The sequence below is a fragment of the Dendropsophus ebraccatus genome, chromosome 1 (genome assembly GCF_027789765.1).
Source record: "Dendropsophus ebraccatus isolate aDenEbr1 chromosome 1, aDenEbr1.pat, whole genome shotgun sequence".
Classification (NCBI taxonomy): domain Eukaryota; kingdom Metazoa; phylum Chordata; class Amphibia; order Anura; family Hylidae; genus Dendropsophus; species Dendropsophus ebraccatus.
The window spans coordinates 133382196-133396261 of NC_091454.1; the positions used below are offsets into that span (position 1 = coordinate 133382196).

Genomic DNA, 14066 nt, shown 5'->3' on the forward strand with positions numbered 1-14066 from the left:
TACTCTTTCTGATTCACTGCACAGCTCTTCATGAGATTTATGATGTACCAAAGAAAATGTCCTGAGGAACAAAAAAGATTTGTAAACCTAGACAGCAGAGCCTCTAAACTAATACTAAATTAATTCAGACCCCAGAATATCTGAAGAAAGGCATACCCCAAACCAGACCCAGACATTTGAAATTCACAAACAAATTTACATCCCATACCATACGCTTTAAAGCCAGACCATGGACCATAAACCCTAAACTAATAAAGACCCCAACCCAGATCCCCAGAGTAGGGAATTCCTAAACTAATATAGACCACAGAGCAGACCGCCTTTATGCATATCCTATACACTTAAATTCAGTGGCTCTCAGTGAAGAGCTTTCAGCTCTGTCCTGTGGTTGCCGCACCTGCACACATAAAAACAAGTCTGTGCAGGATGGTCCTTCCAAGAACTATACAAGATATATGTTTCTTCAGAAATCATTGTGCATTGCTGTATTGTTAAGGTTTTTGCTAAATTGTGACTTTGTGTCATTGATAATGTTAAAGGGGTTGGCCACCTTTGGGTTGGCTCAATTAGTAAGTGTACTCACTGTATATACTGAAAGCAGCTCCCTGTGTACCTCAGAGCCAAAGATAAGACTCCCCTCCTCCAGGCTGTGCTGTCCTGCTCTGTGGTAACACTGTCCATAAGATGGCTGACATGGAGGAGCATGTGACCATGCCCCGCCCCTAAGTGTCCACCACTGAGCCTGTATAATCCTATGGAGGACACATGAGGGCGGGGCATGGTGAGCCATGTCAGCCATCTTATGGACAGCCTCACCACAGAGCAGGTCTGGAAGAGGGGAGTCTGATATTAGCTCTATGAGGTACACAGGGAGCTGTCAGTGCAGTGAGTACACTCACTTATACGGTACACTGAACTACTTAACTAGTGCCCAACCCCTTTAAGTTACTGGGAGAAAATGTTTACAGCTGTCCCTGTAAAACACATGGAGGGGATTTATTATCCCTGTACCTGGCGTACATCAGCAAAAAGTTGGAAAGTTTGTGCAAAAATGTGTTACTGTATGCCTATGTATGCCCTGCTACCCTGATGGGTAGGAAGGAGACACGGCCAGGAATGGAGGCATTTATAATGCTTTATGCTTGCAAGCAGGCATAAATCAATACGAAAATCTATGCCGAGACCACCACACGGCAGCTTCAGATTAGTATGTGCCTCTCAATAAATCCCCCATAGAATTTACAGTTAGGTGCAACTTTTAGAGACTAATATATTGGAAATGGTAATTATGGCAGAAAATCTAAGTGAGATTTGTGAAAAGCAATTTCCTATAGTAACCAATCAGGCTCCAGGATTCTTGTTTGCAATGGTGCTTTGGAATAATAAAGGTGTTCAGAATCCTCTTAGAGAATGAATGGAGCAATGGCTGTGTATGTGCTGACCGGTCTGTTTATTATGGAAGACATTTCATCCCTGTTCTCATGATCCATGGGTGTCCCAGCAATAGTACCAGTTAGTTATTCCCTATTCTATGAACAGGTGATAACTTTTAAACATGGAAATGCTGGAACCCAATGGAAACCTCACAGGTCGTATATAATGTTAGTGGGATCAGAGTTTGTTGAGAGCGGCCCTTGCAATAAATTAATCATAATGCTAGTATGAACAGTGCCTAAAGGTTAAATTTTATTTTAATTCTACAGTGCCGATTGCTAAAAGGCATTCAATATTCTAATGGTATATATGTATGAAGAATCAAGAATGTTGTGTGGGTATGGTTTTTGTAAAGGAATAATATTTATTAGACTTTTTGCACAATGTGTTCTTTAAGTCATGTTAACCATATTAATACTATCAAACTCCATGATCATTTTGTAAGCCTGTGCAGCCTATTCTAACAAATATAACAAGTGTATTGACTAGACAAGTGAAATAGCTGTTTATAATCCCTTTCAGTACTTAACATTATATTCCGTAAATGAATAAACAAGTGAACAAACAACACTACTCACTTTCTCTTGATATGGTCTCCATATAAAACACAACAGAAGTGAGCACTGTTGTATTCTTTTATTATATCATGCTTGACCCAAAATTATTATACATTGGTTTTTAGTGGAGACAGACGCTGATTAAAATATGTTTAAGCTATTACAAAGAGTTTATTGCCACATTGCCCAACAGTGAAGGATTTCCTTGTATAAGAAAATTATTCAAGATGTGTTAACTACTCTCCAACCGCTACAGAGTATAATATAAAGGGCTCATCCAGCTCCTGAAATAACTATGCTATCAACTAATGTGATAATTCTTACATGCAAACTTTTTAAAACAGAAACAGCTGCCTCAAAATTCATCTTTCTAAGCTGTGGATTTCAGATTTGAAGCTCTGTATAATGGAATAAAAAGGATATTTTAAATGACCAATGTGCGCTCACAGCTCCTGTCTCCTTTGATGTTAACCAACAGGCTTAGCCAGCTGGTGGGATGCCGTAAGTCCCTTCTGCAACAAAATATCTCATTGCTCGCCTATTAGATTATTTTAGCAGTGGGAAATATGATAAATTAGGTTGTGAAATATGTATCAGGAAATAATCAGCTTTTAGTGAGTGGAAGTGAGGAGTGCAGGGAAAGCAGTTCTATGGATAAAACTGCAGTTATACTATGTATTTATAACAAGAGTAATTGGGGATCTAAGTATCATTAGTCTATTCTATGTTACCAGCCGTTACAGTATATGATTTCATCCTATGTGTCAATTAGATAAATTAATCTGAATTCCCTTATTAAATAAACCACCTGTTCACAGAAGTCTTTGAGTTGTCCTTGACCTTTAAGTTGTTAGAAATTCTACTGAGGCCTTTCTTGGATACACAGTAAACCAAAACTCCATTATTTGTCACATGTCTGAGTTGTCACCCCGGGGATGGGGGGTATAGACTGGGGAGTTGTGATATCACATTTTTTTTAGAGAAATTGAAGCTTGTCTGATCTAGTAAATTCAGGGAAATAGCACTATATGTGCATTTCCCATAATTAGTGTTTATTGGGAATTTGTCTAACTTTGCTTATGAAATAACATGCCTGACCCATCCCTCACCTGACATCATCTGTTAACAGAGAGTTGGGAGGCCCCTATATACATCAGTGAGTCTCTAAGCCCAACAAAGCCTGCTGGTTTAGCCAACTTTTGACTAAAGAAAATGGATATAATAGGGGAAGATACATCACTGAATAAGTATGCAGATTATCTATTTAGAGTTAGAAAACAATTTACCATTGGATTTTTTTGGTCCTACATTTTTACTTCATTTTTCAAACAAATAATAATTTAGCATTTTCCTTATAAAAGTCCCCTTCTATTTTTCTCCATAAGCTTGTGGAAACAAACCACACCTGGTAGAACCTAGCATTTTTTCAATCATGGGCACAGTGCAAAGCTAAACATATACACACTAGGTCCAATTTCATAGGAGGCTAATCAACCAAACAGTAGGGAAGAAACTGGCTTACTGCAGAGCACATACTCCAGTCTGGAAATGCACTATAGAATAACTTGAGAGTTAAGTGAAAATGTCCTTTAATTGTAAGTGAAATAACTGTGCATTCCCATTAATTGCTAGCATTGAAGGAACGGGCGAAAACAGCGCGTAAGTTCACCAAAGGTCGGCCATGATATTTTAATTTAGCTTTTGGATAAAAGATGTGGTTCTTATAAGTTCTTATAAGTGGTTATAAGAAAGGGTTTGACATAGTTCCAGACAATATAATGATGAAAAAAAGACATTGTATAATCCTAACAATTATTTCAAAATGTCCCAGCAACGAGTATTTAAATAAAGCCACCTAATAAAGAGAGTTTTCCATCTTCTGATCCTGAATAAATTGGCTGAAAGGGGCTGTTAGTGTGTTGAATACACATCCATCCATTGTTTTGTAATGAGCCCATTAAACGGAGCTCTCTGATTCCAGGCAGCACGTAACACTGAACTGCTCTTTTTGACATGCAGATTATGACAATATTTAACGGAAAAATAAACTGTAAAACTATCGACATGTCAAGTCATATTACCAAATAACCACAAACCATCCCCGCCAGATTATGCTACACAATTAGTAACTTTTCACTGGAGGACAATTTCATTAAACTATCACAAAGAAACAAAGCGTGAATATTTTTCCTCTGGGATTTGATAATACATGATAAGAGTCATGGGATAGCCTCAAAGTAGCTCTGACATGCTTATATATGTCTCTGCAGGGTCATACACGTCACAAATGTCCCAAATTTAGAGCATTACTAACGTTTTTTCATTCACTGCATCTATAGGCCACATTACATGTAGCGATTATCATCCAACTAGGCTCACAGGGGGAGATTTATCAACATGGTGTAAAGTGAAACTGGCTCAGTTGCCCCTAGCAACCAATCAGATTCCACCTTTCATTTTCCAAAGAGTCTGTGCGGAATGAAAAGTGGAATCTGACTGGTTGCTAGGGGCAACTGAGCCAGTTTCACTTTACACCATGTTTGATAAATCTCTCCCATAATGCCTTGGGTAATAGTCCCAGCGATAAGCCTATGAATAAGAAAACACTAATTCATCAGCTGATTGCATCTTTTAAGAAAGTTTGAAAACCAATGTTCATTGGTCTTGTGTAATAGAGGATATGCAGCAAACAATGCATCTCACATTTCTAGGGGATATACATCAAACAATGATGTAAGTAAAGGGGTGCACAATCGATCCAGAGATTACTTTGCCACCCTGCCCACACAATAAATGAGCTGTGTAATAGGCTCTACTTGATTGGCGCTTACATTGGGCATGAGTTTACCTCTTTGTAATACTGCTCCATCAGCACACAAACTAGTTGATAGAACCAATGGGCACCTGGACAGAAAATCAAAGTAAATGCTACAAAAGATTGGTTTGAATTTTCTAGGCTCTCCTGATTCTCCTTTACCATCCATTTTGTCATGTTTAAGAACTTAAATGGGCAAGGAAATAAAAGAAAAACATTTTGACATGTTACAGGGACATGTTAAAAGTGTTGATCGATTGGGGTCCCTAAGACCCCCTCTGATCAGGAGAATGAGAGGGGAGAAGTGCATGGTAGTGCGTTTCACTCATTGACTTGCAGCAATCTCTGTATAGTCAGCTTCATTATAGTGTATGGGGCTGCCTAGACAGAGAAGATTGACAGCATAGAAGTGCAGCACACTGCACAGTAACCAACTGGGCCCAAGAAGGGTAAAAAACACTCTTCATGAAAGGTGGCAAGAGGTCCCAAAGTCCTTTAGCTGTAGGGTCCTAGCAAACCTTATTCAGATAGGTAAACAACATCACCACCTAGTGGTCAACAATCAAGGAAAAAACAAAGTAATTGTTTTGACTAATCACATCACAAATAAAGATGACATTTTAGAGTCTTTGTAAATGTATAGTACTGTAGAAACCAAATAGAACAGGACTATTTTATCATAATTTACTGGGCTTCACTATTAAAACTTGATATGACATAAGCTTTCATTCTTAGGTAGTGGCCTATTTCAGACACTGATGTATTATTGTCATAAAGCGATATTACTTTCCATAAGATACATCACCCAGTTGATGATTTGTCCCTATTTCTGCCACATACGTATCTCTCCTGTGGAACTAATGTACTAAAGCTCCATGATGCTAGATTTCTATCATGACTTTCTGAGCTAAGCACTGAGTTTATATTCAGCTGATAATGAAAAGCGTGAGAACTCATATAAGGGAATATGTCTGTTTTACATTGGTAGGATTATCTGTGCACCGCTGCTGGATTAGAAAAAGAAGTCCCAAGGTATATCCATCCCATCATTAAAATAAATTGGAATGGCTTTGGAAATTCTAATGTGGTCAGCTCATCATGTCAATAACACAGGAGTTATTTGCATCAAACTTTCCACCATTTTAATAATGTACTTCAAAAATGACATTTATATAAATCTGGTTAAAAATTCCCTATACTTTTTATGGCAGGGGTGGCATATACCAATGTGGTTGTTTTCCACTAGAGCTAACGCACTGGAAACTTAGAACTAACCCTAACTGGGGTCCTTGGTTCAAATACAGCAGAGGCCAAGGTTTATGTAATCTACCTACAAACATGCTCATGTTATCGAGAGGTGCTCTTGTTCTGAAATGACTTTGGCCAAAAGATTTGTACCCTGTTTGAACCAAATATCTCAGAAAATCTGCATTTGGGTTTTGTGAATTAGTATTTTGGACTGATTTTCATGAATAGAGGACTTTTAACAAATCGTATCTTAAAGAGGTTATCAACTCAAACATAATTTTTTATATGTTGCTGCCCATGTAGAGACTAACAATTCATTCCATACTTGTTATTATGTATTCAGTTTCTCCCCCCCCCCCCCCCCTCCACCCCGGTTCTCAGCTATTAATTACTGCAAAAAAAAAACAACTAAAATCTGTGTGTGAGCTGTCTTCCCCTCCTCCCCACTCCCTTCCCAGTCAGTCCCTGACTGGCTTTATCTGCAACATTGTAGCTTCTTTGTAATGCTGGGAGGGTTAATCACAGTGAGATCTTTAGCAATTTGACCTCAGAATAACCCTCTCAGCATTACAAAGAAGTTAAAATGTTGCAGATAAAGCCAGTCAGGGACTTGTTTACATCAGGAATCTTAGAAGGAAGGAGGGAGGAGAAAATTAAACAGCAGAAAGAAACAACTCAGAATTGGGAGAAGGAGACTAAACAGATAATAACAAGTTTGGAAGGAATTGTTAGTCTCACCATGGGCAGCAACATATCAAAAGTAATGTTTTAGAGAAAGACCCCTTTAAAGGGGTATTCCACCCAAATGCCAAGAATTAAAATGCTCCCAAACCTAGCTGGTTTTACTTACCAAGTCCCCTGTGAGTATTTTGAGCCATCTCTCGTCTTTCTAGCTGCTGCCATTTCTGATTTAAAAGTTTTTCTAAAAGCCTGTCTATAATTAAGATGGCACCAGCCTGGGAAACTACATTTCCCAGCATGCATTGCACCTCAGAGCCTACATCTCTAACTACATAGATAGATTAGAAAGAGGGAGATGAAACAACTGTGTTACCTTGCCCCTTATACTGCTCAGGAGGCTGTCACTGTTCTGTTTCCCTGCCCCTTGGCTAGGTGCTCACTAATGTCAGTGGTGGGCAGGGTTACAGATGAGGTATTACAGCTTGCCTGACAACAGAAGAGACAGAGATGATGTGACTTTGGTCTCAGAAGGAAGAGGGGGGACAGAAGAGTGGAAACAAAGTAAACCAGGAAGTGAGGATTTTCTGCAGCTTCAGAGTGTAAGTCGGGATGTGCTGCAGACAAATGGCCCAATTCATGTAATACAAACCTATTACAAACAAGTTTAGATTATGGGTGGGGACTAAAAAAGGTGAAATATTTCTTAAGTGGAGTACCCATTTAAAGAAACAATAAATAGGATGGCAGCAAGACCAAGGCATCTTTATGCTGATCTCCTGCTTTGGGACCTGGGAAACCAAAGCTATTTTACACCAGTTTTGCTCCAATGTCAATGTCATGTTTTTGCAAGTAATGTTAGTGACACTTTCAGATTCCACATGGGTCTATGCAAATAGAAATCCGTATTATGGTCTCTCTGATCCATTATAAGTACTCATGTTGACTACCAATATCACCTCAGCATGATCAGATAAGATTACTGTAAGAAATGCACAGTGTTATCACCTTGACTTTGTAAGGCTGAGAGTAGTAACACTACAGAATGCTTTCACATTGGGCACTCCAAGGTGTATGACAAACGGTGACAACGTGAGGCTATTAATTTATGCCAATAGGACATTATGCCATGTCACCTTATGGCAGATACTACAAATGACCACTGCTACAAATTTGTCTTACTCTATACAAACTGTTAAGCAACTGCCTCCAACTCCTCTATCACAATAAGCTGTCACTAGAAAACCAAATGTACCCTCATTATGTATGCGATTACTTGCACCCAATGTTAATGTGAAACTCTACATTAGAATGCAATAAACATTTACAAGACAGGCTTTCCATTATCATGTTAAATGACCCTGTGACCTATCATCCACACATACAGATGAAGCCAATTTTATTGCACCAGTTAATGCAATGAACATGAAACGTGATGCGTTAACATTCACACTGTATTCGTCACAGTGTTGACACATGAACCAGAAAATGAAATTTAGTTTTTCTCAAAGACTATGCTACACATATGTATTGTATGTACATTATTTAGTAGTTCCCAGCTGTTAACTCATCTATTAGATTTCCTGATATATTACACAAGTCTAGTGAACACAACAAAAACTGGTGAGTAAAGATGTTATTTCATTCCTTTTACTTATTTCACAATTTCATTTATTTCCTGATGGATAGTTACCTTGACTGGTTTCCACCCCAGCTCTGCTAGGTGGTGCTGCTGCAAACCTGGAGAACCAGTATTATGTCTAATGTACAATGACCACATGTTAGTGCCTAGATTACCCAGGAGAAAAGGCTTTATAGTGTCTGGCAGAGTAACACTAGGAAGTGCCATTCTCTACCTTTTATTCTTAAAGGAGAAGTTTGGCCAAACCCTTTTTTTTTTTTTTTAAAGGCAGGGGCGGGGGATATAATAACCAGTCCTTACTAACCTTTCCTCGTGCCTGCCATCCGCTACGTGACTGGCCCGGGACCCATCCGGAAGGCATTTTTCCAGAGTTGTGACGTCATCACAACAAAGGGAAGATTGCCTGTCCCGGCTGATGGACTGGCTTCATAAAGACCATGCTAACATTTCCCTCTCACTGTGCAATATGTTATTATTACTATTCTTGGCCAACTGAAATATTGTGACTGGTAAAAACTCATATTCTGTAGTCAGCAATGCAGTTCCCAGTGTGAAAGACGTCACCGAGATCATTTGCTTCCACGAGTTCACTGATATCATCTACATGATGAAGATTATTCATACCCATTTGATCACTGATTTCTTATTCCTATTTACATTCTCACAGTTATCAATAACATTTGGGCAGCACAGTGATCCTGTGTTAATGCTTTCTCAAGCTTGACCATAGGCAGCATCTGTTCTCCCCAAGACTGCATGGGTTTCCTCGAGGTACCCCAGTTCCCCCCACTTTCCAAAAATATACTGAAAGGTTAAAAGGGTTTTCCAGGATTAGAAAAAAAAACTAAAAAAAAAAATTATTGAAAGAATGCCACCTTTGTCCTCAGTTGATGTGTGGTATGGCGGCTTGGTTCTACAAAATGTTAATAGGCCAAGTTGCGATACCATTATGAAACCTTAAGACATGTAGCACTGTTTTTGGAAACCATCTTTGTTTTTTTCAATCCCAGAACACCACATTCAGCACACATTTTATAAACCCAAGTTTTTGTGTTAGATTCCATTTTGTGAGTCCCAATGGAGACAGAGACTGATGTGAGAGGATAACAATGTTGGCATCAGTATACAGCAAGCAGTATATATATATATCACTTTTCCAGCTATTGTAAAATAACTGAACCTAATTGTGTAAAAATCTACTGGCACCAATTTTCTGCCAATGGTTAGTGCCATCAGTATGCACTGGTGATGGGCGAGTCCAAGGATGTAGTCCATAAGATAAAAGTCCCCCTATCCTTATTTGCTACAAAAGTTCTAAAATAGAATAAAGCTCCAAAACCAGTAAATAACTGACACTTTTTTTATTCAAGTCTAACTGGAGATTCTCTATAAAAGCCACATGCCAAGTCCATGTGGGTGCAATGCCTGTAGCCAGAGGTAGCCGCTATGTCTTGTTTATAATAGACCTCATGTATCTCACTATAGTATTTTACTGCAGTGATAGTGACCATTTTCCTCTACAGCCTGCTGGAGAACCAGTGCCTCTGCTAAACTGCGCCTGTTGGCGGAGCACAATCTAGTCTTAGAGAAAACTCCTATCCTGCGCTATATTCCTGAGACAATGTGACTGGATCTGGCTCTGCAGTACATACACACAACAGAATGTATGTGATCTAAAGCACATGGCACTGCAGTTTTGCATTGTGCTTTGTATAATATAGTTCTAAACAGTGCACATGCTAACATAGCATAAAATAAAAAACTACTAGTGTGCATTAAATACAGTACATAGTAAAGTTTGCATAGTAGACACAGCCAATTTTTGGTTATATTGAGTACAGTATAGACTATGGTTGTTTCATTAAATAGTCACAAGGTGATGACTGACTAGTTCTATATACAATGTAAGGTTAGTTCTACCAATACAATGTGTGACATAGAGAAGAAAATAATCCATAGTTAATGCTATATTATGGATGCAGTGTAATGATCATTAGTCCCCATCATGCCGCACAAAAGACACATGGTGCAGAGACTATTTAGCATCCGCTTTATATATGGGGCTCGCTATCTCTTCAAGCAAAAGCCACTAATCATGCGTGCTGTAAATTGTGAGGCTAGGAGGATTGCTGATGCATGTCCAAGAGTACAAATGCCATGAACAGCAAGAACCATCTATTAGCAAGGCTCTTACTGACAAACAGCCACATCTGCACCTCTTAAACATTTACATTACATCTCTCAAATAATTCATTCCAGGTTCAACTTTAATGCTAAGAGGCGACTGGCTTGGAGGGTAGACTGCGGGAACACACACTGCTGAGTCCCTGGCACTGTCTTAAAACCTTGATCCACATCATGCTAAAGTGTAAACTGAACTAATCTGTAAAGAGGATGTACTCTCAACACAGCAACCATGCTTATCTATAAAACATCAGCTGAGTGGAATAGCTAAAGATTGCTTTACAGAGGGAGAGGTGGAAGACGCCAATATCTCGCAAAAATAAAGGTACCTTCTCCTTTTCCTGGCAGCAGGGCCCAAAAACCAGGGTATATTACAGTATAGAGATGGCACAGGGCTGGAGAATTCATTGTATCTTCAATAAACAGAAGGAGCAGTGACAGCTAATGGAAATGGAAGTGGCTGCGCTCTACACATTGCTCTTTAAATCATAATTGCCTTTCATAGGTGTAATCTATGACAACATCAGCATAAAGCAGATTGTATGCCGCAATAAATATAACGCTAGGCCATACATCACTCTTCACACTCCAGTACAGGGAGGGATGGAAGGAAGCTGGGAGCAGGGAAGCAGCTTGCTTCAGCACCAGTGCAGCACAAGGCTGGTTTTCTAGTAGTCACAGATCTCTGGGATGTTTAAGAAGCATTACGCTGTGCCAGCCCATATTCAGGGAGCATGCTGCAGTATAACAGAATACACAGGCTTTATACAGGCACCCACAGCACTTTTCTGTCATTGTGGAATGAACTGAAGATCATGCAGTATCCAATATACAACTGGCTACAGCTTCCTGCACTAAGATGCATAGCTCAAGCTGGGTACATAAGCCATGTCTGTGGAGGAGGCTTCTACATATTAGGAGATTTACTATATACTGTGAGAAGTGGTTATATATTTAGATATACAATAGATAGACAGATGTACTGCTAATTAAACAACTGGAAACAATATCTCATACAATTACATAAAGCTCTACTAATAGATGATAGACGATTGATTGATTGATTGATTGATTGACAGACATATAGATAGATAGATAGATAGATAGATAGATAGATAGATAGATAGATAGATAATTTGACTATATATTGGTCTAACTTCCAATCCAGCAATCCTACATATCATAGCTAATAATGACAATACATGCCTGACTCTAAGTGTGGTCCTAGACTGACATGTTTGTGCGGATTGGAGCAATGTGGATGGCTGTGCACAGCTCCAGTATCCCCACAGGCTTTGTATTCTCTGCACAGTGCAGATCTCAAACATGTGATTCTCCTAGAGCTGAAGGATTATCATATGAAACTTCTCTCCCTGATGATATGGCAATATTAGAGAGCAGGAGACAGAATCTTTCCTGTATTGCTTCCATGTCACATTTACAGTACAAAATCTGCATCTACATACATCTTAGTATCCTGCCCTAGGGATATACCCAGGTCAGGTCAGAAGCCAAAGGTGTTCTCTGGGTCTCATAATAAGTGTAACTCTGATATAATATAAAGTACATGTAAGTGTATATTATAGCATTACCCTGCACATCTTATTTCTGTACAATATGGTGGTATTGGGAGACAGCTTTCCTAGCTTCTGGGAGAATTGCAATAGGTCACATAGGATGATGGTGGTGTGAATGCCCTGGTATAATCCTGGGGGTTACTAGAACATATAGAACTCCTGGAGACTAGAGGCTAGCAGAGTTGGCAGCCAGTGGAGGGGGCTATGGCTGCCCCCACTGCAGAGATAATGGGGGCATACTGTACCCCTGGGGTGGCTATGGCCATATCCATACGACCAGTCCCTAGATACAATGCAGTGAGATGTAGCCCAGTAGCAATGTGCTGGTCCTGTGACATCGCCTGTAATGGCAGGATCCAGAGGCTGCACTAATGTGAAGGACATTAGGGACAGTAGTGGCTGGTACCTCTCTCAGCAGACATATGGGCACGCTACTATATGCCATGGTGCTGGCTACAGCGAGGCAGCATGCTCCTGGAATACCGCAATCCTCCCCCGGTATAATACATCCAGCAGCCGGAGGAGGAGGAGAGATCGGTGCACGGAGATCCCCTAGAAGCAGCCAGGTGCACGGGAGTCGCCAGGGCAACGTGCAGGTGCATCCCGAGCGGCTACATATCCATGTATCCATATCTATATACCCCAGCCTATGTACCATGCCATCTGCTGTGCCCCTTCTGCCCCCCCTTACCTGGGAGATGAGCTTGTGCTTTTAGTGCAGCCGCATTGACACTGCAGATGGTCCCTTCCCCGACATCCCAATCCACCACTAATATTCCCAGCGATCGCTCCCGGATCCGGCGGGCTCCAGCAGCCAGGTAGATCCTATGCAGCAGCAGCAGCAGCCGGCGGTACCGCACACACCTTCCTACAGAGCGGCCACGGAGCTGTGTGCAGGCGGTCACAGGCTAGCCATCCAGCGGCAGCAGCAGCAGCGGGGTGCCGGTCCTCGGTGCGGGCTGCAGCCGACCTCAGAGCATGTGCAGCGGCTGCCTCCTCTCCTTGCAGATCCGCTCTCGGGGGGGATAGATCCAGCCAATAAGCCGCAGCTTCCCAAATACACAGGGATCGTGCAATGTGATCTCCGCAGGATCCAGTGGCAGGTGGACAGGTCGCTGCTGGCTGCTGTCACCATGCGCCCCCCATACATCCCCTATAGGGTGGTCTGTGACAGGCTCCCTCCAGGCATGGGCAGGAAAGTTTGCTGGCTGTGAGTGTGTGTGAGTGCGGTGTGTATGTGCTCTAGTGCTCAGAGACACTAGCAATGCTCCCAACTTCCAGCTGCCTGCCTGCCTGCTGCTGCTGCTGCTAGAGTCCTCCTCCTCCTCCTCCTTACTCACCACTGACATCTAGGATCTGCAGGCTGATTGGGCTAATTGTACATTTTTATTGCCAGCACAGAGACAACATCTCACCAAAGACAGAGACATATATGCTTCCCTCTATTCTTCTAGGTAGAATGACTGGAAGATACAATCATATACAACTCTTGGCCATTGTATAGCACACTCTCATACACCACTGCCAGATTGGGTCATTGGGTCATTTAGTGGCATCACTGGAGCTAAGGATGCAAGGGCTGGTAAGATACCATAGGAGGCATGAAGAGCTGCAGCAACCCTAAGCAATATTCTTTAAAGCCTTTTCAACCTCTCCCGCTGTGTGTTTTCTTACAGCCCAGCACTGCAGGACTCCAGTGACAGATTCCCAGCCTGATACACACTACAATGTGGCACAGCTGATTATTCTTCCATCCTGGGGTATACTGTTTGTTTGTTATACTTAGTATGATCAGTATTAGGCATTATTGTTATACCGTGCACTATTTGGATTATTTTGGACAGAGTTTTCGAGTTGATTTATACAGAACCTGTCATTATGATCAGCCTCTGGCACAAACCAATGGATACAAATCCACAAAGTAAAGAGCC

At 40.9% G+C, this 14066-nt stretch overlaps 1 protein-coding gene across 2 annotated transcripts in view; it reads right to left on the reverse strand.

Annotated features, from left to right (window-relative positions):
• PLXNA4 (plexin A4) overlaps positions 1 to 13409 on the reverse strand; it is a 614893-nt gene extending 601484 nt beyond the window's left edge. For both annotated transcript variants that reach the window (XM_069979087.1, XM_069979095.1), the window contains exon 1: positions 12827 to 13409. The gene's annotated coding sequence lies outside the window, so the exon portion shown is untranslated. The remainder of the gene's footprint in view (positions 1 to 12826) is intronic.
• Between the last annotated feature and the right edge of the window lie 657 nt (positions 13410 to 14066).